The sequence below is a fragment of the Mchenga conophoros genome, linkage group LG9, assembly GCF_057382185.1.
Source record: "Mchenga conophoros isolate Kocher_MC1m ecotype Shallow Benthic linkage group LG9, M_conophoros_male_GT1.1, whole genome shotgun sequence".
NCBI classification, from domain to species: Eukaryota; Metazoa; Chordata; class Actinopteri; order Cichliformes; family Cichlidae; genus Mchenga; species Mchenga conophoros.
Genome location: NC_140534.1, coordinates 17,690,843 through 17,716,837, shown reverse-complemented (window position 1 = coordinate 17,716,837; position 25,995 = coordinate 17,690,843). Strand labels below are relative to the sequence as shown.

The following is a 25,995-nucleotide window of genomic DNA, read 5'->3' as shown; positions in this document are numbered from 1 at the left end:
GTGAAAGGCTAGCCGGTGCTGTCAGATCATCACCGCCGGTAGATTTATTTTACAGCCTCCGTTGTAATCGTCTTTATTATTCAGCGGTAATTATTGTGTGACTTTACGCACGGGAGACAAGGAGCAGCTTGTGTTGTCCATTGCGTCCAGTGCGCTTCACCTTGCAGCAGCAAAGCACGCAAATGAGCCCAATTAACCCAACTTGAATCGCGTTGGAAGGCCTGCAAAAGTGCGACTAATGATTATATCACTTTATATCATCACGTCATCTTCACTCATCTTCTGATCTTTTTTCCCCAGACGTGCTCGTTTTTTGTGCTCTCTTCAGTCTGCAGGCTGAGAACACTGTTGCATTTTTTTGATGTGGTGGTGCAGGGTGGCTCTGTTCTGTTTTTATTCGCTACCTCCATCACTCAGTAATGATGGAGCATCTGCTGACCCGCCTCCACTGAGGTACCACAGCCGGCGGACACTTCAGGGAAAATCATTTTAAGCACGAATGTTTCGTGTTGCGATAACAAAGAGCCCTTTTTATCGTGCTATGTTAATGTCAAGGTTAACAAATAATGTGCCTCCACCTACAGCACAGAGCCCTTGAATTTGAATAATGATGCAAATGAATTGCTTCTTACCTACAAACGTTTAATATTTTTGAAAGTTTTTGGAATTGTAGCAAAATAAAATTAAGAAACTCATAAATTCCGTGGTGCCATTACAAATATGCTCTGACAGATGTTAGTTTGGATATCTGGACATCCAGATCCTCTAATCCTGTTGTTCTGTGTTCATTATACTGCATACAGCCACATTCAAGACTGTTTTAGGTGAATCCCTATATATCACATCTCATCCCCTCCAGCCAGTCTGTCAACTTAAACTTTAACATTAGATGGCATCTGTCACTGTTGTCCTCCACCTGTGTGCCGCACCTGTCTAATAATGACAGAAAAGGTGAGAAGGACACTTGGTTTTATCCTGCCAAGCAGACAATCTCCCCCATGCTGTGATTTAGCAGCAGACTGTCGCTCACACCCTTGGAGGCAGTCAAAGGTCCCCAAGTAGCACCCTGCGCACTGTGCACGTGCATTACAGACTGTGCAGGCACAAACATCAACATCACCAAGGAGTAGATTAGACTGTCCTGAAATTAACTGTGCAAATCAATGGAAAATGCTTCTGGAGAAACCGTGAGGGTTTTTCTTTTCTCCTGTCTTGTGCCATGGCAATTTAGATATGTTAGGTTGTTCAGGAGTGTTGGTAAGACAAAGAAGAAATGTAAAGACATCCCCTCAGGCTCTAATTAGATGTGTATTTTGAAAGGATGAAATAGAGCTGCAACACTTATTTTCATAATTATTTTTCCTCCCCAACAAATCAATGAGTTGAGTTTCCAGAAAATGGCAAAAGCCCCGTCTCACAAGTTTCAAGCTCCCAAGGTGACAACCTCAGAATATTAGTTTGGTCTGAACAACAACGCTGAATACAAAGCCGTTTCATTTTCAGCAGTACAACAAAGAGCTGAGAAACAGCTCATCATTCAAAAACTTGGAATGGATGTTTTTGCTTAATAAACGATTCAGTTGATACATCTTCTGGCTTATCAAATAATCAAGTTCTATTTTTTTGTTTGTTTTTTTCCCCCCCAAATCAAAAGTGTTTTTTACTTATCAGCTGGCTCTTTCAGATAGACGGTCCTTCTGCTCACAAGATCAGCTGAGACCTGGGGGGGGGCATTCTAGTCCCAGCGATCTTTGTGATAATTACCAGAAAGACCTGGTCATTCTCAAACATCAGCAGATGGCAGTTTGTGACTTTCCGTGGACTTTCCTGAGACTTGAATAGGGTAATCAAACAATGGCCTCAAGCATATTATTTTTTAAACCTCCAGTCTAACAAAGACGTGTGTTTTTGGAAACACTTTACATCAGGAGACACGGCCACTGTGATTACATGTGCTCCTGCAGTGATCCGCTGATTGATGGTCTGCTAGCAGGGCTTGTGGTCCAGGGACAGAGGATGGAGATAGAGGGCAGCTCACTAGAGATAACAGCAGCAGCTCTTCAGTAATCACCTAGCTGCAGCAGCACAGAGTCACATCGCTAACCCTCATTACTGAAACAAGGTAGAGGTTCTGAAGGTGTAAGAGGTCGAGATGAGGCAGGGGAGGCAATGCATTTGCAGAGATGAGACACTGGATTAATTGAAAGCTGTTGTCAAAATACACATACCTTTGGTGTTTCATCGCTGTCTAGGTAATGAACCAGAGTGCTGTGATTGGGGAACCTGCAGGTTTGACGCACGGCAGTTGTTGAAATTAATATCTGCTGCATGATATGGACAACAGGAGCAAGATAGTTGTGTTTAAAGGGAAGAACAAACCCTGCTGGCTTGGTAAACACGCCTGCACTGTGAACGGTTGCATTATACAGATTTCAGTTATTTTTCTCGCAGCCATTCGAAGCTCAGTGCGGCTTTAAAGCAGAGATCACAGCACCCAGCTTTTAATGGGTGAGACTTCTGCAGATTCACTTCCACCCTTCATCCTAATAATCAGGCCTTCCCCCCCCCACACACTCTTTGGAAACCATAGTAGGTAACACAGTCTAAAGAGAGAGACTTAGATGTGGTGAGAGACGAGCTGAAAAGCAAAGCCTTCCCTCTTAGACCTGAATTTGTGCAGTCTCGTACTAGCAGAACAGAAAAGGGTTTTTTGGGTTTTTTTTGGTGGTGGGGGGTAGGGGATTCAATGCCAAAAACTCAGATCATGCCATTGCGGCAGCTTGAGCAACAGCTGAGTGGAGCAGGCTGTGGGTGTTGAAGAGGATAGACATCTAAGGGCCAAAGAAAGAATCAAGCCATAGCATGGGTAGGATGCAAGGGCTATGATCTTACTTACTTACTCTCTCTCTCACAGCAAGAATTTGGTGTTCTGAATTAGTTATACAAAGGACTGGCCTTCCGATAGCATGTCTTTTTTCTAAGAGAGGCTGCTTACTTAGTATCATGATAGTATTCAGCGTCATGTCGATCTTAAGTGAGGTTTCTGAAGGGTTGCTGTTCTCAAATATTGATAAGCTGTTGTTCACTTGAAATGGAGCCTGTCTGCCACGAGCTGATAAATTCAAACATAAAACCTGAAGATGCTCACTTGAATGTCAAACCGAAATATTGATGTGAAGAAGTCAGAAGGGAACACGCTCTTTTTACGATGGTGAAAGGTTCAAAAATTGTGAAATGGGTGATATTTCATTTTAGCATGCTTCCTGTTGTATTGCAAAGATAAGCGTGGCTTTAATCAGCCCGTGTTTTGTTTCATTCACCTTGGTGTGGTGCCTCGGTAGCCTGCCGATGAAGAGCACGCATGACAAGTGCTCAAACAGATGTTGATTAAAGTAGCAACTTACACACAAGACACAAGAGTGGGATCATCTGCACTGCACCTGTATTGACATTTGTGCTTTTGCATGAACTTTCCTGCAGAATGTGATTTCATTGTCAATGTAATGTGTATTATGTCGATTTTTCTACTTTCTAACAACTGTCACAGGTTAAGTATTCATTTGTCAGCGTGACTAAAATGTGCCAGATTAGCTTACAGTGAATGTAGACCCTGACACGTGTTTAAAACAGCACAATTACACGGCAAAATAAATTAATTTCAATGCGGTTATCAGTGGATTAGCTTGCTTGGGAGCTTGCAGTGAGGCTCAGTGGGGATTGGATGGAGAATGCTAATGTAGCTTCTTAGCTCTGTTTTGTTTTTGTTTTTCAGTCAAATTTTATGCAAGCTTCTATTATGGAGATGAAAATACTTTTAAAAAGTTTCCAGGTGGTTATGAGACTGAGCTAAATCTCAATAGTATGTCTTTCAAAAAAACAGACTCTATGTTACCGGTGTAACCATTCTCCAAATCCATTATACCTTGATTTTTGGGCCACAGTTAATTCATGTTTTTATTTAGCAGGATTTTGGGAAAAAAAGACTATCACTTGCATCATCACTTGAATGATGAGTGGATCGTGTGCTAACAATAAACTCCATCATTCTGATGTGTTGCAGCTCACTCTTTAGCTGGAAGATTTTTTAACATTACAGCTTTCCACAGATGAGCACACTTTTACCATCACTGACAGCCCTACAGTGATCACTAGCTAAAGCAATGCAGGCACAACACTTTATGGCTTATTCACATTTTCAAAAGCTTTTATTACATTTCTCATGTATTTACGCTGGCTTCTCGATTCATATGGGGGTTTTGTGAGGTTGCAATTTTCATCACATTTTTGATAGAAGGCATTGAGATAATAAATGCAATTTACTTACTTTTAATTACATTTTTTAAAGACTTTCAGTAAGTATTATGGGCAACAAGTTAAGGGATCTGCCATGCTTTTTTAGGCAAAAAAGTAAAGAATTTCTAGAAGCAGCCACATCATATCAGTGACTTTCAACCTTTGCAACAGCTGCTAATGTCTAGTAAATCATCAAGGGAGCGTATCCTGTTGTAAATCCTTAACCAGACAGTCAACATGCATTAACAGAATGCATGTTTTTTGGGTAAAGTCATGTTCCCTGTCAGAAGCATTGTTTTTATTTCAGCTCAGATGCATTATCAATACTGTGTTTGTGAAAACTAAAAGGATAGTGTGGACAGTTTTTTTTTTTTGTTTAAACCAAGTGTAAACGGCTATTTTAGCCATTAGGCCCCATTTATTCTGGTTATTTGAAGACTATCTCACAAGTACCCCCTGGCAAGATATGAAGCTGCTATGCCCCAGCTGATTTGCAGCCAACGCCTGTACACTGGGATTAATAGGAAATTGAACAGACCTCTAGATTATTTCTGTGGCATCCTTCTGTTTCTCTGCCATGGGAGTCACCTAATCCTGCTGATATGTCTTTGTCATCTAATTACAACACAGAGGCAACCACAGAGAATGTGTTTTCCCACAAGTGGCTGAGCTAATCGGCTTGCTACAGAGAAAATAGAAGAGAAGATCAGTGGAACTATGTGACTAACTGGTGATATGTTAGCTACAGTCTTGGGTTATTTTCTGAAAGTAGTTACGAGGCTCATCCCATGTATGTTGGAGAGCAGACTGTGAGACTGACAGACAGGTTGTTTTCAGTTTAATGTCTATTTCCATGTAACTCATACCCTCAACTATGGGCCAGGAGCTCTGGGTAGTGACAAAAAGATTGAGACTGTGGATATAAACATTGGAAATGATCTTCTTTCGAGGGGTAATAGAGGAGCTTGGTCATTCAGGAGGGGCTCAGAAGAGATGCGCCCCTCCACGTTGAAAGGGGCTGGTTGAGTTGGTTCAGGCATCTAACTAGGATGCCTTCTGGGCATCTCCTAGGTGAGGTATTTGTGCATGTCATATCAGGAAGAGGCCTTAGGGCAGACCCAGCACATGCTGGAGAGCTTAGTCCCAGCTGGCTTTGGAGCACTTCGGTGTGTGGTGCCTCAGTAGTTGGACAGATGGAGTTACCAAGCTTCAGGGAAAAGATCTGACCACCACCTTGCTTCCTCAGTGTGATACAGTGAGAAGTTCTGTATAGGAAAACTTTTATCCACCTTCTGGCAGGCTATTTAAACAGATATTTATGAGGTTCTTCTGAAGTCCTCAGTCTACATTTTCTGTATGATGGACTTTCCAGCTTTGAGTGACTTTGCTTCCAACTAGCATACTAGAGTACATTTCATTTGGGAAATGCACAAACTTCTTTTAAAACCACACAACTGCAAACTTGGCGTGGAACTTTGCTCACTTCCACATAGATTTCTCCTGTTGTGATAAATCAACTAGCAAACATGCTGTCAGAGCAGTCAGTTTTATCACATACACTTTTTCCCCTTTTTTCTTTCTTCTCACTTTGTTGAATCTTTTTAGGGTAGCCACTTTTTAATAAGAGAGATAAGCAGAATAGCTGAAATAGATTCGGGAAAAGTAAGAGTGACAAGATTATTCAGTTTTGGAATGCTAATAGATGATAGGCCAGTTCCTCCTGTTTACTGACTGCCCTTGACTGATAAGAGGGAATGGAAGATGGATTTAGAGGAGAATTGGATGTCCCTAATGTTTGTGCCATAGTTCATCTAAAGGGCAATTATGACCAATTGAGCCGTAATGTTGGGGTCTGAAGTGGAGATTAGAGGCGAGATTGCCAGGCAGCTAGCATGGCAATTCATCACGATTGTTGTCATGATTTAAATGTTCTTTGCCGAAATGGCTTATAAAGCATGGGAGTGGGGGATGGGAGGGGGGCTTTAATACAGCAATAAATATTCAGTGTTTGGAGCAACGGTCAAACTAAATGTCATGACAATCCTCCATCTCACTAACAGTCAGTGTAGACATCGTGTGTGTGTGTGTGGCTTTATGAAAACACCTCAGGAGGAGTTTCCAAATAGTGTGTAAAACTGCCTCATTTAGGAAAAGTTCAGCAATTCTTTCTGTCAGGTGTTGGGGAAAAAATTTTTTTGCTCCTTTGTTGCATTCTAATTGTGTCTCTAAGCTACGCGAGTCAGCACAGAATATGCATCGAGATGCTATTAAACAATGTTCCGCTTTTTCCTCTATGAACCTGAGCGGTCATATTTCCATAAATGAACCAACTGGCCCAGAAGTCTAAGTCATGCCTTTTTCTCCTCGCCCTCTTTCAAATTGATATAAATAAGGTAAAGGTATTTAGAATATTATTATATCTAATCTAATGTATGTTTTATAAATGAACTGCAATCGCGTTTTGAATTAGAACTTTTCAGATTTAATGGCCTACATGGAGCCTAATCTTCTGGTTAGTCATTTTTAAAAGCCCAATGGGAATAAAAATGTGAAATGTAAAACACCTTAATCAGCAGGGGGGGAAAAGGAAAAAAATAAAAATAAAAAATGTAGTTGTGGGACCCAATACAAGTAGAATTTCACAATTCTTGATACCAAAGCAAAATGATTATATGATGTACGTAAACTTGAACTTGTTAATTCAAAAGCAGTTGTAAATCACTGCTTTGGTGGTAGAAGACTAGTGTCGCATTTTTAAGACCATGACTCACACTGAAGTTTGGCGACTTAAAAATCTGATGTTAGCCATTATTTATTTTCTTTCAGACACATGGAATATAAACAGATTTCCCTAAAATTTTGTATGTGTAGTTATTTTTTAATCTTTACTAAGATAGCATGAAAGCACAGTTAAAAAAAAAAATCCTATTTTATTGTTATGACATGTCTTAGATTACTCTGATTTTGCTTGGATCAGCTGATGATCTTTGTAGGGGCAACGTCAACGTTCATAACATAATTGAAGAGTGTTTCTCCCATCGCTTCTTTATTTTTTTTAATTTTCTTTATCAGCCACTACGAATGCCAATCCTGATGTAGCTGCAAGAATTTACCATCCAATATATCAGTCCCGCTCTACTTTTTATTTAAAATCTTAACAATACGTCAACAGAACACAGAATAATGAAATGTTAAGATGGTTGCTGATTAGTCTACTAACATTACTATGAGGTATTGTGTTAGTTTAAGGATTTATATAATGTTAGCTATTGCAAACTTTGAGCAGTGGTTTAGTTTTACAGTGGCATTGCCTGCTGTCAAAAACAAAATGGTTCCATAAGAAGGCAAATACTTGGGATGCTGAGCTTAAACTCATTCAGCTTGCATTCTTTAAATAGATCTACATGCTAGTGTTTTAGGCGTTCTATATAAAAAAGGAAGTACGAGAACCTAGTTTGCATACTGAAATTTGCGACTTTCGCGAATGCCTTGTGGCAGAGCTATTACAACATTTAGTTGTCTTCCAGATTTAGTTTTTCCTGTGCTTGTGGCAGTACTTCTTCTTCAGCATGCACTAGGATAGACTAGACCTGGTAGAGGTGTGCTGTATGTCTGGAAAAATTGCATCCATAGTACATCCACTGCCTACAGTACCTACAGTATGACAAAAAACACCTAAATAATATCACGTTTTTATAATTTTCACATTGAAAGGTATATAAAGTATCAGTTCTGGTGGCATACCTAAACCATGTCAAACTAGAGGAAATTTCATTGGTTGTCAGAGCAGTGAAATAAACCTTCTGCTCATAAGAAAAATTCTACCACTTTCACTGTTTAAGCTTTTGCTTTCCTCTGCTGTGTGCTCTTTCTGAACATGTCTGCTGTGTTGAAGCAACTTAAAAAAAAGGCAGCTGTTCATCTATGGCGAGTTTATTTTTAACACCATCGGTTTTAGAGTAACACAATAACAGCTATTGTGCTGAACACGATATGTGCACGCCTTTAGGGAGCTGATGAAGATGTGTAGAAACGAGATAGATACCGAGGAAGGTGAATGCAGGAAATACTCATCGCTTTTGTGCTGTTCATCCGTGCATGTAAAACCCGACAGTATTAAATCAGATTTGGAGAAAAGACCTCGACCCAAAAGCTTAAACCAGAATAATTTAGATCAAAATGAAAGAAAATATGTGCACGGACGTGCAGCCAGTGATTGTGTGTGCATTTTGTATGCACCATGAAGTCAGATTAATCAGCAGTTTATCTCCACGTGCCTTGTGTGTCTGTACCATATAAAGCATGTGTGTTTCAGTGGGCAAGTTGATATGTCTTTGTATTCTCGTCTTCGTTTGTGTTTATCTGTGCCTTGCCTCAGTCCATTGGAGCTGTGTTTCCTGGGCTTATCGACCTGCTGTAATTAGGGGCCTAGAGCTGCAGAGCAGGAAGGCGATCAGGAGCCACCGTGTTCCGCCGAGCCTCTAATTGAAACGTTGAGCATTTCCAGGTTCACCGTCGGCCCCCCTCGGGTCCCCGCTGTCATCTCGGCGCCACCTCCACGCCTGTGACAAACATTCAGAAGAGAGAGTGCTAGTCACGAATGATAAGCAGGTAATTGCCTGTAGGCTCAGATGCGAATTAGGAGACGCTCGTGCTCCAGCTTCATTGGACATGCTGCCAGGGGTTGTTTATGCCACTGTAGTGTGTGTGTGACACCTCAAAATGGTACACAGAGATGAGGTGAGCTTATCAAGTCGGAAGGCTTGTCTTATTTAGGCTCTAGTTTCTGAGTTTACACTTAATGTCATGGTATAGTTTGTTAAAAAAAAATCCTCACTTAGACACTAATGAATAACAAATTTCTCCCCACTTCCCTGCAAATTGCCTGATGAGGCAGCACACAGAGCCCACTCAGTAGCCTGCAGGGGCCTGAAGACCCATAATTTGGCATCTGGGTGCTCAGCCAGTCACAGACCTTTTAAGAATGGGCTTTCTTTTCAAAGCCCGGGCCAGCCTTCCAACCAGTGTTCCTGCTGACATTTATCGTCTCAAACCTTTAGCGTTATTGTTATGAGTGCAATAATTCTTGCCGTAGGGGAATACTCACAGCGCTCCAAATTGACCAACTTGAGGATTTTAATGTGACAGCTCATCACATTATAGCGGTGGGAGCGTGAAAGTAGGCGGCCCGATACAATATCATCTTTCTCTACTTGAGAAGCATGCGCCTGTGTCATCTGTCTGACAGTCCTGTTGTCAGCTCCATCCTGGACTGTCTATCGGTTGGCATGCATCCCAGTCTTGCTTCTGCCAGCTATAAAAACATAAGTCTGAGTAGAAGGGAGGTGGTCAGAGGCGACAGTGTCAACCCCCTGCTGTTTTCCCATGCTCAAAATATTGGCAGCCATTACATGTCTCCTCAGTGGCGTTTAGTGCCCATTGCTGAATTGCTGACTTTCATCATGACATTTTCTGGGCACGCTCCAAATGCCCAGCAGCAGCCTGGTTTCTATGGAGATTCGGTTGCTCAATATGCAGCTTTGCACAAAGAAAACACACACAGAGAGATAAAAACAGACAAAGTGAGTAGGGCAAATGAATATTGGTCATTAATTGCATTGCTGTCTTGTTTTATGCTATTCCTTTGATTTAGTTTTCGTCGCTAGTTAAACAAAAGCTCGGCTAATGTGCATCTCATTCTGGCAAATGAGCATGCAGCCCTGATTTCAGTGTTACTGCAAATGAGCACCCAACTTTGTTCGAACATCAAACACGACAGGACGCGTGATTGGCGCTTTTGATTTGGCTATTGTTCTCCTGATATGAAAATGTGCTACAGCGGCACTTGGCTTGAATTGGCATTGCACACAGGGTGCTAATTACCACAGAAAGTCGGTGTTTTCATAGGCTTTTCAATCCCTGTGAATTCAGCTTATAGTTTGGTGGAACGTGTATGCAGATGAGAATTTTTTTGTTGCTACATTTTGCTTGTTTGTTACTGAAATGTTTTAGTGGCCTACCTACTTATTCGCACCTGGCACGATTCATCGTTCATCTGCTTTATATGGCCAAGAAGAGATACTAAAATACTTTGTCTGATTGAATCTTCCGTCTTTACCATTTTCGAGATTAGCAGTCCACATAGTTCCACACAGGGTTTTCACTGTGGAGTTTATTATCTCATTTCAGTGATCCTCAGGGTGCTGTCAATTGCCTCTGAATTATAACATCTATCCCTGCTTATATCAGTGAAATACAGGTTCTCCCACACTCAGTCAGTTGTTATCTTTTTAGAGGAGAAAAAAAACTACACTCCTGGGTATTCTCTGGGTCTGTATGAAGCTTAAAAAGCTCCCCAGTGAGTTTTTATCACCAATTTTATATCAGCTGTCACTGACCCTTGAATTTGCTTCAGGACAGTAAGATATCAAAATTAACAGTTCTTGTTATACTTATCAGATTGCACTATGAGTAGAGAACACTTTCTTTTTGAAGTTTTCTGGCCTTTCAGACTTTAGGGTGCCAAATGTAATACCTTTTACTTGTTATCGCCTTCAGTAGATAATTATGATGTGAAAGTTTTGAAACAGAGGGTTATCTTTAACAACTTAAATTGGAAAAAGAACATCAATCATTAGCAGGCAAACAATGTACATAAAACACAAGGGAGTCAACTTCAAACACAGCAAACCAAAATTGAAAAAGATTACTAGTTAGTAGATTTCAAAACTTGTATGGAGTCTTTTCCCCTTAGTGCCTGAGTCACACAGGCCCAGAGACTTTGAATAGTAAGTTGCATCAGCTGAGGTTCAGAATGTGGGATGTGTCTAAATAAAGCTTTCACAGCTTCACTGCACTTGACAATTAGTTAGAGTGTTTGTGTTTGTGGACAAGTTGCTGTCTTCCATGTAAGCTATGGGCTACTGTGGCAAAATGTTAGTGACCAAAGCAATCATAAGGAGACCTGTCAATCATAGGGGTAGCCACTAGAGATGGACCGATCCGATATTACGTATCAGTCCGATACTGACCTAAATTACTGGATCGGATATCGGAGAAAAATAAAAAATGTAATCCGATCCATTAAATATCACGAAAGCACCTCACAAAACTTGCAACACGCCGTAACTCACCTCAGAACGTTAGCAGTCGGAGCAGTATGCATCACGTGATAGAGCGGCTGTGGCATGCGGGACCTGTCGGTGGTCTGGATAGCATGTGGAGCTTCGCTAGCAACCCGGCATTTCATCTCCGACAAAGTTATCCCCGAGAGAAGTAAAGCAAGTGTGTAAGTCCATCTCTGAACGTTTGTTAAGCTTACCAAACGATATATGGAGCGACTGCCTCTCCTGCTGCTACTTCAATCATGAAACTGCTTAACGATCAGCTGATCGGCTTTTCTGTCGCGAGTCCGTGTCTCTAGTTTGCTTTTGGCCCACTTTGCACCAGAAAGAGGAAACCAGCGGCTGAACAACAGCAGCACGTTTAAGCTTGATCAGCTGTTGTTAGAATGTATTTAATATTACTTTCTACTCGAGGATCTTTTTCTACGTAGCTTACGGCTGTAACTGTGCAGGGGCGGATCTAGCAAAGTTTAGCCAGGGGGGCCGATAGGGCATGAACAGGGAAAAGGGGGCACAAAGACATACTTTTCTTTCTTATTCTCATTTAAAATGTCGAGCTTTTAATAAATAATTATCTGACACCCAAAGTTTTAATTTTATGTAAAATGAATAGAAGTCCATTACTGTATATAGTAACTATTAAGTCTAATATATATACCCTAGTAAGCTATAGTACTTTTTCCTTTGGGAAGGTACCATCTGTGCAGTCTGCAATTTTGTTGAAGAAAGATGTTGAATCTATTTAATATTTCTTGAAAAATAATTGATTTCTGTGCATTTTTTTCACACTTTATCAAATTAAGGTTGATTACGTCGATTAAGCATCATGAGGTGGAGCGTGAGGGGTGGTTCCCTATTTTTTATTTTTTTATTTTTGTTGCTGGGAGTTGGAACCCTATTAGTTAGGTTGCTTAATATTTACGCTAAGTACTCTTTAAAATACCAGAATAGGGAGGATGGTGTAGGTTTAAGTTTATTAGATTGATCAGTATTGCTGAACTATGAAATTATTTTTTTTGTATACAGGTATAACAGAATAGCTTTAGTGTAGTTGTTGTTTTAAACTTGAGTATGAACTTGCAGACTTGCAAAATGCAGCAAGATATTTTAAAAAACAGTTTTGTTGATTAAAAAACACTATATCGGATTCATATCGGTATCGGCAGATATCCAAATTTATGATATCGGTATCGGTATCGGACATAAAAAAGTGGTATCGTGCCATCTCTAGTAGCCACACCTTAAAGCCTGCTTATGATCTTATCTTTATCTTGTCTCATCTATAAATGCAACCATAATTTACAAGTATGGTGTTTCAAAGAACACTTACAACTAGTGACTGGGACCATAAAATTGTTCAGAAACATCCAATAAATGGAGTCAGAAGTGGGGTAATTTCAAACTATATATTTTGTATAAAAAGGGAACCTTCCCTCCACTGGACATTAGACATGGCAATAGAGGTTTGTCTTCACTTCAACCTTAAGAGCAACTTAAAGCCCTGGTCAATATTGCAATTGTGTTTATTCCCCAACAAGTTGCAAGTTGTTGCTGAAGGCTTATGTGGGAGGCTTAAGTTCAGTTCAGTTCAATTTTATTCATACAGCATCAAATCACAATAGCAGTCACCTCAAGGTGCTTTATATTTGTAAGGTAAATGCTACAATAATACATAGAGAGAAAAATCCAATCATATGACCCCCTACGAGCAAGCACTTTGGCAACAGTGGGAAGGGAAAAACTCCCTTTTAACAGGAAGAAAAACTCTGGTTGGGGTGAAAGGAGAAGGAAAATAGGACAAAAGACATGCTGTGGAAGAGAGCCAGAGATCAATAACAAGGGAGAGAGGTCTATTAACACATGGTCTTCCATGGAAGATGCCAAATTATCTTCAAACATTTGAATAGTTCCGACTTGTACTATGCACACTTCATAGTACAAGTTGGAACTTTTGAAATGTGTTTTTTGCAGCGATCTTGCACAACAATAACTGTCAAAGTTGTCATTCTCCATGTACAGTTTGTGCCACACCTTTTCCAGTTACACAGCAGCTCTAAGTGTCTGCAGAGACAGAAACAAATTACAGGGAACTGTGGCAGTGTGCTAGTGACTAAAGCAGTCATTAAGGTTTGCGGAGCTCCTCCCTCTTTGCAATACGTTTCACCTGGCAACCAGAAACCTACTGTGTGGTCAGGGAACCAGGTTGCAATTTGGGTCACCAACCAGTCTCTTGGTCTCTGTGACTGAGAAATATCCTGGGTTAGGTTTGATCTTTTTATTTTTTAGGATTTTTTAAACATGTAAATGTGTTACACTCTGATCTGTGCACTTTTACCTGATCCCCTTATGTATTACAGATTATGTTTGGTTTAAACCAGTTGATTAATTATATATATATATATATATATATATATATATATATATATATTAGGGGTGCAACGATATTCGTATTGATATTGAACCGTTCGATACAGTGCTTTCGGTTCGGTACGCATATGTATCGAACAATACAACATTTGTAATTTATTTTATCAATTTTCCTTCTGACGATGCTGTCTGTGTGGAGCGCTCAGTGAATCTGTGTTCGACTACTCCGCCTAGGCTGCACTGTCGAGCGCAGATCCACTGAGCGCTCCACACAGACAGCATCGTCAGAAGGAAGAGCACAGGGCAAGCTAGCGAGACAGAAGTTAAGCTCTCCTTGCAACAGGCAAATTGACCCTCATTCAGATCTGGCGTTTGGAATTATTTTGGTTTTCATGTGACGTATGACCCTGAAGGTAAGCGAGTCATGGACTAAAGTAAAACAGTATGTTGGATGTGCCATGCAATGCTTAATTATATTGGTGTGAACTAGTGTGTTAGCGCAGTTAGCTTGTTAACGTGTTGGCCGTCTAGCCCCATGCACGGAGCGATCGGCGGTAGCTCGTTAACGGAGATTTGCCGTGTTGTGGCGTTAAGGTCATTTCAACGAGATTAACCTGAAAGCACTAGTGGGAACACAACGAATATGACTGCACATTTACACCGACATCATCCTAGTGCAAAGACAAAAACAACAAGCATGCTACTAACTTTAGCCGAGTCATTTAGACAGCTGTTAGCACATGATTCTCCTTATGCTGCTGAGAATATAGCCCAGAAGAAGCGGATAGTATAGCTTTTATTTTGGAAAGAGCCATTTCTCTGTAATAAACTCTCTTTTCCAAAGATGAGTGATTCCTCAATCAGATACAGGGCTTGCAATATCGCTAGCCCGACGTCCCGGAGCTAGCGATTTTTTCAGTCGGGCTACCAAAATCTATCTCTTCCCTGCCCGTCGGGCTATTGTAGGAAAAATATATGTCAATGCTTTTGCATTCTTTCAGAAATGTAGCTGGGTAATTATGTCATTGGCATCGGTGAGCCACTGTCAATATGTGACATATTGAAGTCGCGTTTGAATTTGCGCTTGTTTTTTTGCTTTCACTTTGCAATCGTGCGAACTGTGTATAGAGAGCGACAGCACTGATCTGTGAGTGATGATAATTTGTGCACCAATTCCTCTGACATCGTCTTATTAATCGTTAGCTTACTATGCAAACATGACAAGTGAAATCTCCCGCAGCAAGCTTAAACATGTGAGAGGTTGATCGCGCAGAGAATCGCTGAGCTTATGTGAGTGCGTGTGTAAAAGCATTTCAGTTCTGCTGAGCCAAATAAGACAGGTCAGGGTGAAGAAGTGACAGCCAAATAAAAGCTTACCACAAAACGGAGAAGTTATGACAAATCAGACTATAAGGCAAAAAGAAAGTGCAGCTTTATGGTTTCATGGACAAAATAATTTCTGTGGCTGCAATATGACGAGCTATATAACCAGGGCTGCACATAAGTGGTCCGCAGGTGCGCATTCGCTGTCAAAATAAAAAACGCGCACAAGGGTTAGGGTTAGGGTTAAATTTAAAAACTGTACTTTTGAGTTAAAATATATATTTATAATTTTAATAAATGACAAATTAAAAATGCATGAACATTTTTTTTGTATCGAAAAAATATCGAACCGTGACACCAAAGAACCGAACCGAACCGTGAATTTTGTGTATCGTTGCACCCCTAATAAATATATATATATATATATATATATATATATATATATATATATATATATATATATATATATATATATATATATTTCAGTGTAAAAAATTTTTAAGGCCAAATTTAGATTGAACTAGTTAAATGATTGATTTACTATACATTAGATATTTTGAAACACTAAGGGGAAACTTACTACACAGTGGTGGAACTCCTTTAATTTGGATGTAGTGGAGGTAGCATAGAAACATGTGTTCTTATGTTGTTAGGTTTGGATTAAGACCTTGCTCTTGTGCAGTCACAATTGGTTTTAATAAATGACATGAAATGTGTTTTTCGCCAAAGGGGAACAAAAGAACACATTGAAAATCAATTTCATCACACCGAGAACCTTTATGCTGATGTCTGCTTTGTGGCAGTCCACACAGTCCATTAGAGAAGCATGGGTGTATCGAAACCACTGAACAGGAGCTTTCAACATGACTGGACACACAAAGAGGTCATGCCAGCAATTTTTAAAGGGGCTTCATAAAACATTTTTCTTGCGGTATGAGTGAGTATTTCTATTCTGACCAAAGCAGGATGGTAATGAGGTGATGCAAATGATTTATTTAATTATGTATGTGTTATTTTTCCCCTTCCATTTTCCCCAAACTCCCATTTCGTTTCCTTTACTGCTTCGTTAGGCAAATGAGGGGGTTGTCATTCAAAATGTGTCATGGGGTCAAATGTGATCGAGACCACAAAAGAAATAGCTGCCTCCAGTTTGGACTTTCCTAGAAAATTGAGGTGCTTAGCTAATCTAGCTGAAAAAATTAATATTATGAACAGTCAGTCAGAATGACTTACAGTTGAGGTCAGAAGTTTACACTCATCATGACTGTAAATGTCATGTTAATTGGGGGTTTTAAATGATTTCTTTGAAATGTTCTTTTTCCAGGGTGGAATAATTGTACAGCATGTCTTTAATGACTTTAAAAAACAAGAATTGAGTGCACAAGTTTGAATTTATCTTGGGTGTTTTTCTAATCCACAGGGTCAAAGGTTTACATCCACACTCACATATGTACATACACTCAAATAGTTTAATAAGTGTCTTTTATTAACTATTTATTAACTTCACTTTAGCAATTATGACTGAATACAATTGGTACTTCTTCTTTGCCATCCTAAAAAGGATTGTATGGCAACACTCACTGGATTGACCAATATGCACGACAACTGGAAAGTCCAAGGAATTCAGTGAAGATCTAAGAAGGAGAATTGTGTAGATTTATGTTGGGGAAAGTCTCTTGGGGTCATTTCTTAACAACTGCAGTTCAAAAACTCTATGTGAGACCAAGTTATTCAGATGTGTGTATCTACAGTGACCCACATGGATGTGATGGACCGAGCAGCGAAGGAAACTCAGGCACAGGTTAAAGTCCAAAAAAAGGATTTTTTATTTAACCCCAAAACATAAATGGTTAAATCATGCAAAAAGAACCAAAATCTTGGGCCCACATAAGAGGTCAAAATAACAGAACTCTAGTCAAAGTTGACAACAATACTGATAACTCAAACACACAAAACCCAAGTGAAACTAACATAATGAACTCCAACAACTTGCGCATGGCTGTATAAACAAATCAGTGGGGGTGTATGTATACGTTTGACCCTGTGCGGATTAGAGAACATACAAAATAAATTCAAACATAATATATGGTTTACTATGGCCCAAATTACCATGACATCCATGCCCATTATGAGTGTATTTATAAACTTTTGACCACAAGCTGTACTTTTTCCTGTGGCCACAGGACACAGTCATGACAGTTGTGGTCATTCATATGAAAAATGCCTCTAGCTGTTGCTTGTAGAATAGCAAGCCAGAGTGATGGCAACACAACAAACAGCAGAGCATGAGTCATAACTGTTTATGCCAAGATTTAATGATATCATTCGGTTAGGGTGCCGGAAGCAACATGGAGCATGACAGTTTCCCAACACCAACTGTGGAAAAACTTGGTGATACGGTGATAAACACTTACCTTTATGTTCATCAGTCTGTTTCCCTCGGCCCTGCTGGCACAGCCAGAAAGCTGTATGTGACAGCCAGGTCCCAAGTTTGATTTAAACACGATTATCAAATATGAAAAATTCAGTCTCTTTAGGAAACGAAGATCAATAGGATGAAAGACATACAGCTGACTTTTCACCATACCTACGCATGGAAAAGTGACGTAATTTGAAAGGATATTTGGCATTTTGAAAGCCTTATTGATGTTTGCTCAGAGGTTCCACTCAAATGCCATTCCAGCTCACATCTGCTGGTGTAAGCTTTCTTCCCTTTTCACACCTAGGTTTTAAATTCTGATTGAATTGGTATTAAATATTTTTGAAGTAGTGATGCAGTAAAACTTTTTGGGTCTGCCAACTAATGTTTTATTTAAAAGCAGACTTGTGCAGTCACCATGTCACACATCTTATTCTTGCATTTTTAAAACTTTTTTTTATTTTGTTTTCCCCCTTTGACCCATGCCACATAGTATAAATAATGAATTTCTATGTTAAGAAAAACATGATTCTTTGGCTTCATTTTTTAATTATTGACTTTCTGTTGCTTTTAGAGTTCTTCTAGACCACTTTGAGGTCAAGCGGCCAGTCTGCTTCGGCAAAACCACCACGAAGCTCAACCACAGCTTGAGAAAGTCTCCCTGATAAAGCTTTCAAACTCTTGGTTGACTCACTGAAAATCACACTTGGCATGAATCTTCAGATGCTACATTTTAATGTCGCTGAACTTTAGAAGTTGCTAGAGAAGCAATGGAAGTGCTCACTGCTTTTAAATTCAAAGTTATAAAGAAACAGTCTGTAGTTGATGTAGAAAATATGCCGTGTTTATGGCACTGCAGCCAATACTTTCTAACCTGCTGGTGCCTTGATGTTTTCCAGCAAAATCAGTTATTTTCCATGTCTGAGGTACTCTCTGCTAGGCAGTGCAATGAATAAGTATGGCCATTTCTCAAAAAGGAAGGACTGAAGGTTTGCAGTTGAAGCAATATACAGTATACAGTTATTATTTTCTTCTTTTTTTTGGGTTGTATGGAAGCCCCAAACGCAATTTCATTGTTCTTGACAATGACAATAAATAAATAAATACTAAATACTATAACCTTATCAAGATTCCCAGCCATATTGCAAGTCATGTTAACCCAGAAAAGGAACCGAGCCAGCCCTGTAATTCCCATTTGATGATAAGCCCCAGCAGTGCAGAAAGTCAGAATCTCTCCGTCCACCCAACATATCAGGACAGGGTCACTATTTTATTGCTTGGGGATTCTTATTGGACAATAATAGTGTCTGAGATACCCAGCAGGTGCCTGAATAAACCCTCTAATAGAGCAATTATTCTCAAACAAAAGGTCACCTCAGGCGTGACGACAGGCCCGGAAATCAATAAAGCTTCCAATTATGACCGAAGCACTGGGCCTATATTTGGTCTGCGGCTGCCAGCCATCCTGGAGAAGATCAGATTTCAGGGAACCCTCATTCCCCCAGTACGTCTTTGTGATTAAGTTACCAAAATTTATTTTAGGATTCACTGCCATGGCACCTTTAAAAATGCATAAATGATTCAGGCCCTTATGAATTGGTCTCCTTTTTGAAAGCTGATCCCTACAGAGTCCTGCAGCCGTTTCTCAGCTCACTTAAAAGATTACAATTTTTCTTCAACAGAAATGTTTAATCCTTTTCAGCCAGCATGAGAGTGATCCCAGAAGAGACTGAAGTCTTGAAGTGAAACTTGGGTGTTTTTGTGCCACCGCCATTCCTACTGCCTTCTAATGTCGATTTAAAATAGAAAATCATTTGGGAAGTCTTACTTGGGTGGTTTCAGGCGGCAGGAACAGATGACCTGTTTAGTTGCAGGTGCTTGTTGCTTTTGTGAGTTTAGCTTGTTTCATTTGGAGAGCACATTTGAAGACTGATTAGCAACTTTCTAATACTGTAAGTAGTCTGCGTGATCACAAAGAATAGTAGAGCAGATTTAAAAGTTCAGTTTAATAATGGGCACCCTTTTAAGGCAGTTCTTCAGTTTTTTTATAACTGCCTGCTCACCAGCCTCAACAGAACTAACAGAAGGCACCATATTTTATAACAGTTTATATTGTAGAAAGAAAAGTGCTAATATGGTGGCAATATAAATGTAAATGTAGATTTTACCTGACTACACCAAAGGAAACTTAGTTTGAATGAAGATGTGGGGTTATTTTTTTCCCCATTACTAACCATATACTTCTATTACAGTGTTATTTGCTGATCTGTTAGAGCTAATCTATATTGTCAACCATATTTACTAGCTAGCTTGGCACATGTTTTAACAGATAATAGGTTGCATTAAGAAAAGTTTCTAATCATTGTACTTGAATGTAAGTTAACCAAAAGGTAATTGTAAGCCAAGTAGTTGTAAATTCTAACAAATCAACATACTTAATTACAGCTCCTCTGTTTAAAATTTGCTGTGGAGGCATAATTAGATGACAAATTGACAAAGCAGCATCGATGACTTCACCCTCAAGTAATTGGCATACACTATTGACTCCGGTGCAAGAAGCATTATGCATGAACAAAAATCTTGTTAACTATGTTTTTTTTCTTTGCATATTGACATCGGCAATACGCATGACTGCATATAACTCCCAGATCACTTGAATGTAATTGAACACCTTGCACAAAAAGGCTATCTTAAGCTTTCTCTGCTACTAGCTTTTCTCTTTTACCTCCCTCCTGCCCTGCACTTTAATTCTTAACCTACCTTTCAATTCTCCTCTCTACTTCTGCTGCACTCTATATTGTAGTGAAGGGAGAGAGGAGAGTCATACAGCCCAACTCAATGACAGGCAACTCAGATTTCTGAAAACATTCTTGAGGCTGCAGTGCAGTATTTGCCTCCTGTCTCAGACAGTAAGATGTGGTTATATGCAACATGAGCTTTTCTCCACATTTCTTCCATGTTTATGCCAATAGTTTGAGGAAATAATTAGCACGGGAGATTATGTACTGAAGATTGCACGAGTATACATAAATATTGCTATACTTACCAGCTAAAACATTAAAGCTGCTGACAGATGAAGAGAATAATATTGATCTTCTACCTACGACTGCAGTTGTCAGTTGGTGAGCTTTATTAGACATCTAGTAAAAAGTCAATTCATGAAGTTGATGTGTTACAAGCAAGAAAAGTGCATGCGCAAAGATCTGAATGAGTTTGACACAGCTCATCTTCAGCTTGGTAGATGAGTGGACTGGAGTACGTCGTGAAAACAGCGAGCCTTGCAGGGTAATATCTACTGGAAGATTTCTATGGAGCCAGAGACAAGGCAATAGGTGTCAAAGTCTCACTGAGGTGAATCGGGAGCAAAAGCTGGCCCATGTCATCCAGTCTCACAGAAGAGCTACTGTAGCACAAATTGCTGAAAACCTTATGATGGATGGGTGTCTCACTTTTTGGTGCATGACTCACACAAGTCAGCATGCTCATGCTGAGGCTTCTACCCACCCAGCAGTAAGATTATTAAGATCTTTTTTAATCCAGGTAAATAGAGAAAAGCTAGATACAGTGACACATGTTTTTATGCCCTCTGAGTTGGATTCTTGTGATTCATTTACACAAGCTATGGCTTGTACTATACCTATATAGTATGCAGAAAGAGAACACATCATTGGTTACCCTTGATTATTAATTTTAAAATTGATTCTAAGATTATCTAAAAATCTTCTAAAAAAGGTCCTCAACCAAGGCTCTGCTGGCAAACCCACAATCTCAGATGAGGACTAGGGCTGGGCTATATCATACCGTTCACGGTAATACCGGTGTAATTTTGGGCAACGATAGGAAAATGAAATATCGCGATAGAATATGGGTAAAACGCGCATGCGGAGTGCCTATGTTTACAAACGCATATGGCGGCGACGCAGAATGAGAAGAGCGAAAGTGGATCGTTAAATGAAACGGATGAACCAGAATTGGTTTGTAAAAATGCTGCAACTTCAGTGGTGTGGAACTGGTTTAGCTTTCGTCCGTCAGATACACAACAAAGCACTATTTTTGGTAGAGCATGCTAGCGGGCCGTCATTATTACTGTGTTTTTTGGAAAATACGGCACACTTAAAATCAATCCTTTGATTTTTCTGAAAATCGACAGTGCCCCTTATAGTCCCATGTGCCTTATGTATGAATTCTGGTTGTGTTTGCTGACCTCGAAATGATTTTATGTCGTATACGGTGCTCGAAAATCTGTCAAATGTTTTAGTATGGCTTTGCTAAGCTACGAAGCCGCACCGCTTGATGGATTGTCGGAGCTTTACGGCTATATTAGGCAGGTGCCTCACGGAGTGATACGTACTGTGCTTCAACCTAATATTACCATGTTGCGTGTGTATAACCTCTTTTTAAGTTTTGTGGATATTATACATGGTTATGCTGAGGATATGTCGGCCAGTTTCCACTGGAAATGCCTTTTGGTTAAACTGTCAGCAAGGCATTTGCATTTGCACTGTTACATTTTTATATAACTTTAATGCACATAAAAAAACAGCTGCTTGTTTAAGTGAAAATACATTGATGGGGTTTTTTGCACTAATAAAGTTGTGGAGTTGTAAAGCATTTTGTCTAGTGTCAATTATATCGTCAGTTATATCATTATCGCAAATTTTCAAATGTATATCGTGATAAATATTTTTGGTCATATAGCCCTGCTCTGAGGACTAGGAGTGATTGGGCGTTTTTCACCAGGACACCCACTCTTTGGAACAGAGATCAGATTGGGTGCTTCTTCTCATCGTTTAAACCCCTCTTAAACAAGCCGTTAAACAGGTATACCTAACTGAGTGGGCTTGTCGCAAAATATTGCAGCACGGCAAGAGCATGGCTAGGCAGCAATTATGTAAGCATGAAGATAAACATATAGGTGAATTCTGTGGTTAAGCCCAATAACGAAATCAATTTTAACAGGTGATGTTAGCTTAAGAAGATGGGTCTGTCATCATAGACACTCTCTACAGATGTACTGACTGAATAAATACAGTGGGGCAAAAAAGTATTTAGTCAGCCACCGATTGTGCAAGTTCCCCCACTTAAAATGATGACAGAGGTCAGTAATTTGCACCAGAGGTACACTTCAACTGTGAGAGACAGAATGTGAAAAAAAAATCCATGAATTCACATGGTAGGATTTGTAAAGAATTTATTCGTAAATCAGGGTGGAAAATAAGTATTTGGTCACCTCAAACATGGAAAATCTCTGGCTCTCACAGACCTGTAACGTCTTCTGTAAGAAGCTTTTCTGTCCCCCACTCGTTACCTGTATGAATGGCACCTGTTTGAACTCATCATCTGTATAAAAGACACCTGTCCACAGCCTCAAACAGTCAGACTCCAAACTCCGCCATGGCCAAGACCAAAGAGCTTTCGAAGGACACCAGGAAAAGTATTGTAGACCTGCACCAGACTGGGAAGAGTGAATCTACAATAGGCAAGCAGCTTGGTGTGAAAAAATCAACTGTGGGAGCAATCATCAGAAAATGGAAGACATACAAGACCACTGATAATCTCCCTCGATCTGGGGCTCCACGCAAGATCTCATCCCGTGGGGTCAAAATGATCATGAGAACGGTGAGCAAAGATCCCAGAACCACACGGGGGGACCTGGTGAATGACCTGCAGAGAGCTGGGACCAAAGTAACAAAGGTCACCATCAGTAACACACTACAACGGCAGGGAATCAAATCCCGCAGTGCCAGACGTGTTCCGCTGCTGAAGCCAGTGCATGTCCAGGCCCGTCTGAAGTTTGCCAGAGAGCACATGGATGATACAGCAGAGGGTTGGGAGAATGTCATGTGGTCAGATGAAACCAAAGTAGAACTTTTTGGTATAAACTCAACTCGTCGTGTTTGGAGGAAGAAGAATACTGAGTTGCATCCCAAGAACACCATACCTACTGTGAAGCATGGGGGTGGAAACATCATGCTATGGGGCTGTTTTACTGCCAAGGGGACAGGACGACTGATCCGTGTTAAGGACAGAATGAATGGGGCCATGTATCGTGAGATTGTGAGCCAAAACCTCCTTCCATCAGTGAGAACTTTGAAGATGACACGAGGCTGGGTCTTCCAACATGATAATGATCCAAAACACACCGCCCGGGCAACAAAGGAGTGGCTCCGTAAGAAGCATTTGAAAGTCCTGGAGTGGCCTAGCCAGTCTCCAGACCTCAACCCCATAGAAAATCTGTGGCGGGAGTTGAAAGTCCGTGTTGCTCGGCGACAGCCCCAAAACATCACTGCTCTCGAGAAGATCTGCATGGAGGAATGGGCCAAAATACCAGCTACTGTGTGTGCAAACCTGGTAAAGACCTATAGTAAACGTTTGACCTCTGTTATTGCCAACAAAGGTTATGTTACAAAGTATTGAGTTGTATTTTTGTTATTGACCAAATACTTATTTTCCACCCTAATTTACGAATAAATTCTTTACAAATCCTACCATGTGGATTCATGGAATTTTTTTTCACATTCTGTCTCTCACAGTTGCAGTGTACCTCTGGTGCAAATTACTGACCTCTGTCATCATTTTAAGTGGGGGAACTTGCACAATCGGTGGCTGACTAAATACTTTTTTGCCCCACTGTATACAGTTAGAACAAATTGCTTCCTATAGAAGTCTGTTTTCAGTCTTGAGCCTAAACTAAACAAACAACCTCTCAGCTCGAGCTTTGCAAATGCTGCATATTAGTGCGAGTAGTACTAAACTATTTATGGTAAAACTCATTGTCTTTTGTTTTTCGCCATCATCAGTCTTCTACAGTGGGGAAAAAAACACAGCTCGTTTAGCAGACGGACACGTTGTCTTCTTTGTAAAGAGACTGACCACCATTTCTGTCTCTCCGTTTAGATGTGATGTACTTACGGAGGCTAATGCACACATTTCTCTTCTCGCCGACATTCTCGCTGGAGACACTCATCGACCTTTTTTCCACTGTAGCTTGACAAGAGAGCAAGCTGCTCGCCACTTTTCAGAGACGAGAGCACTTTCTCTGGGCTATTTTCAGGTAAAGGCAGCAGCAAGGTAGACGGTAGAGTGAGGAGGGGGGGAGAAAAAGGAGGGCAGAGAATGAATGTTTTGTTCGTTATTGAAAAGTACATTTATCTGCAATAGTGCTTCAATTGGATTACTCATTATATTGTACATTTTAAAAAAATGCACTTATAAAATATTTCATTTGGTGGTTTATTTGTACTTTGTGTTCATGATAGATTGTGCAACCAAGACACTTTCAATACATGTTTAGAATTCCAAATTGTAGTAATGAGCCTTTCAAAATATAATTTTACTGGACTTGAGAGGGAAAATTGAAGAGAAGCTGAACATGATGCACACACACACATTTGGATGTGACTGTTATTTCACTCAGACTTTTCTCTCACTGCATCTGGTCAAGTCTACTGCCTCGCAGCGAATCCTCAAGTCTCTGCATCAGGGCTCATTAGCTGCAGCCCACTAAGCATATCTGTTAAAGCCTGCTGCTTCCTCCATGTCCTGCATTGCCACCACAGTGCTGGCATACCTGATTTTCTTTTTTTTTTCCTCAATGAGTGCTTCGATGGTGGGTCTTGGTGGGGAATTATCCTTATTTCAGTGCATTCTCCTCTCCAGTAATAGTCTGCTCGACAACTGAAGTGCCCGCCTCAAACTAAAATGTCAAGGTGCGTATCTGAAAAGACGGTGTGAATAAAGTCTTTGGAGAAGGGTTGAGCTGTATTGACGGGGATGGCTCAGCTACTAAAGTAAAGGCTTGTCATTATGATACCTGGCAAAGAAATTGGCCTCATGATTGTTTTTCAGGTCTTTTTGTTTTCTACCTTTTAATTTCTTCCTCGCTGTCCAAATCAGAATTTTACTTTCTACCAGAATTTATACATTCATGGTTCACTTTATCAAAAAGACAGGTTTTTATAAATATTTTCTGCTCTTTAACTTGACGCCAAGGAAGCCAATGTTTATGTCTGCTGTGAAATGTAAAAACCACAAACACGTGTTCATTTAGAAAAAGTGTTAGTCAGTGTTGTCTGTTTAAACCCTGGCTATTTGTTTGCATATGGATGACAGAGAGGAAAGTGTTTCCTTTCAAAGGACTCATTTAAAAGGAGCCTTTTTAATTGTTGTGTTTCATAAATTCCTGCTGACCATAAATTATTCATAAGCTTTGCAAATCAAAGGCGAAACCAACATAAAGAGTCTTAGTAAGGTGTTAGCCGCTGCGTGCTGCCAGAAGAGCTTCAAAGCTCCTTGGTGTTCACTTTGCAAGTTTTCACTGAATAACGGAGCCTCTGCATCCCCTCAAGGGTTCAGGTTTCTCTTTTAGTTTGCCACCCGTGTATTTGTTGTTGTTTTTTTTGTTATTGGTTTTTTTTAATCATTGAAAAATGTGCACCAAAGTACAGTTTATGTAGTTGTATGTAGTTA

General features: G+C 40.1%; 1 protein-coding gene across 5 annotated transcripts in view; it reads left to right on the top strand.

Annotated features, from left to right (window-relative positions):
- LOC146567108 (A-type potassium channel modulatory protein DPP6-like) overlaps positions 1–25,995 on the top strand; it is a 269,199-nt gene that overhangs the window by 145,135 nt on the left and 98,069 nt on the right. The gene's annotated exons all lie outside the window — the stretch shown is intronic.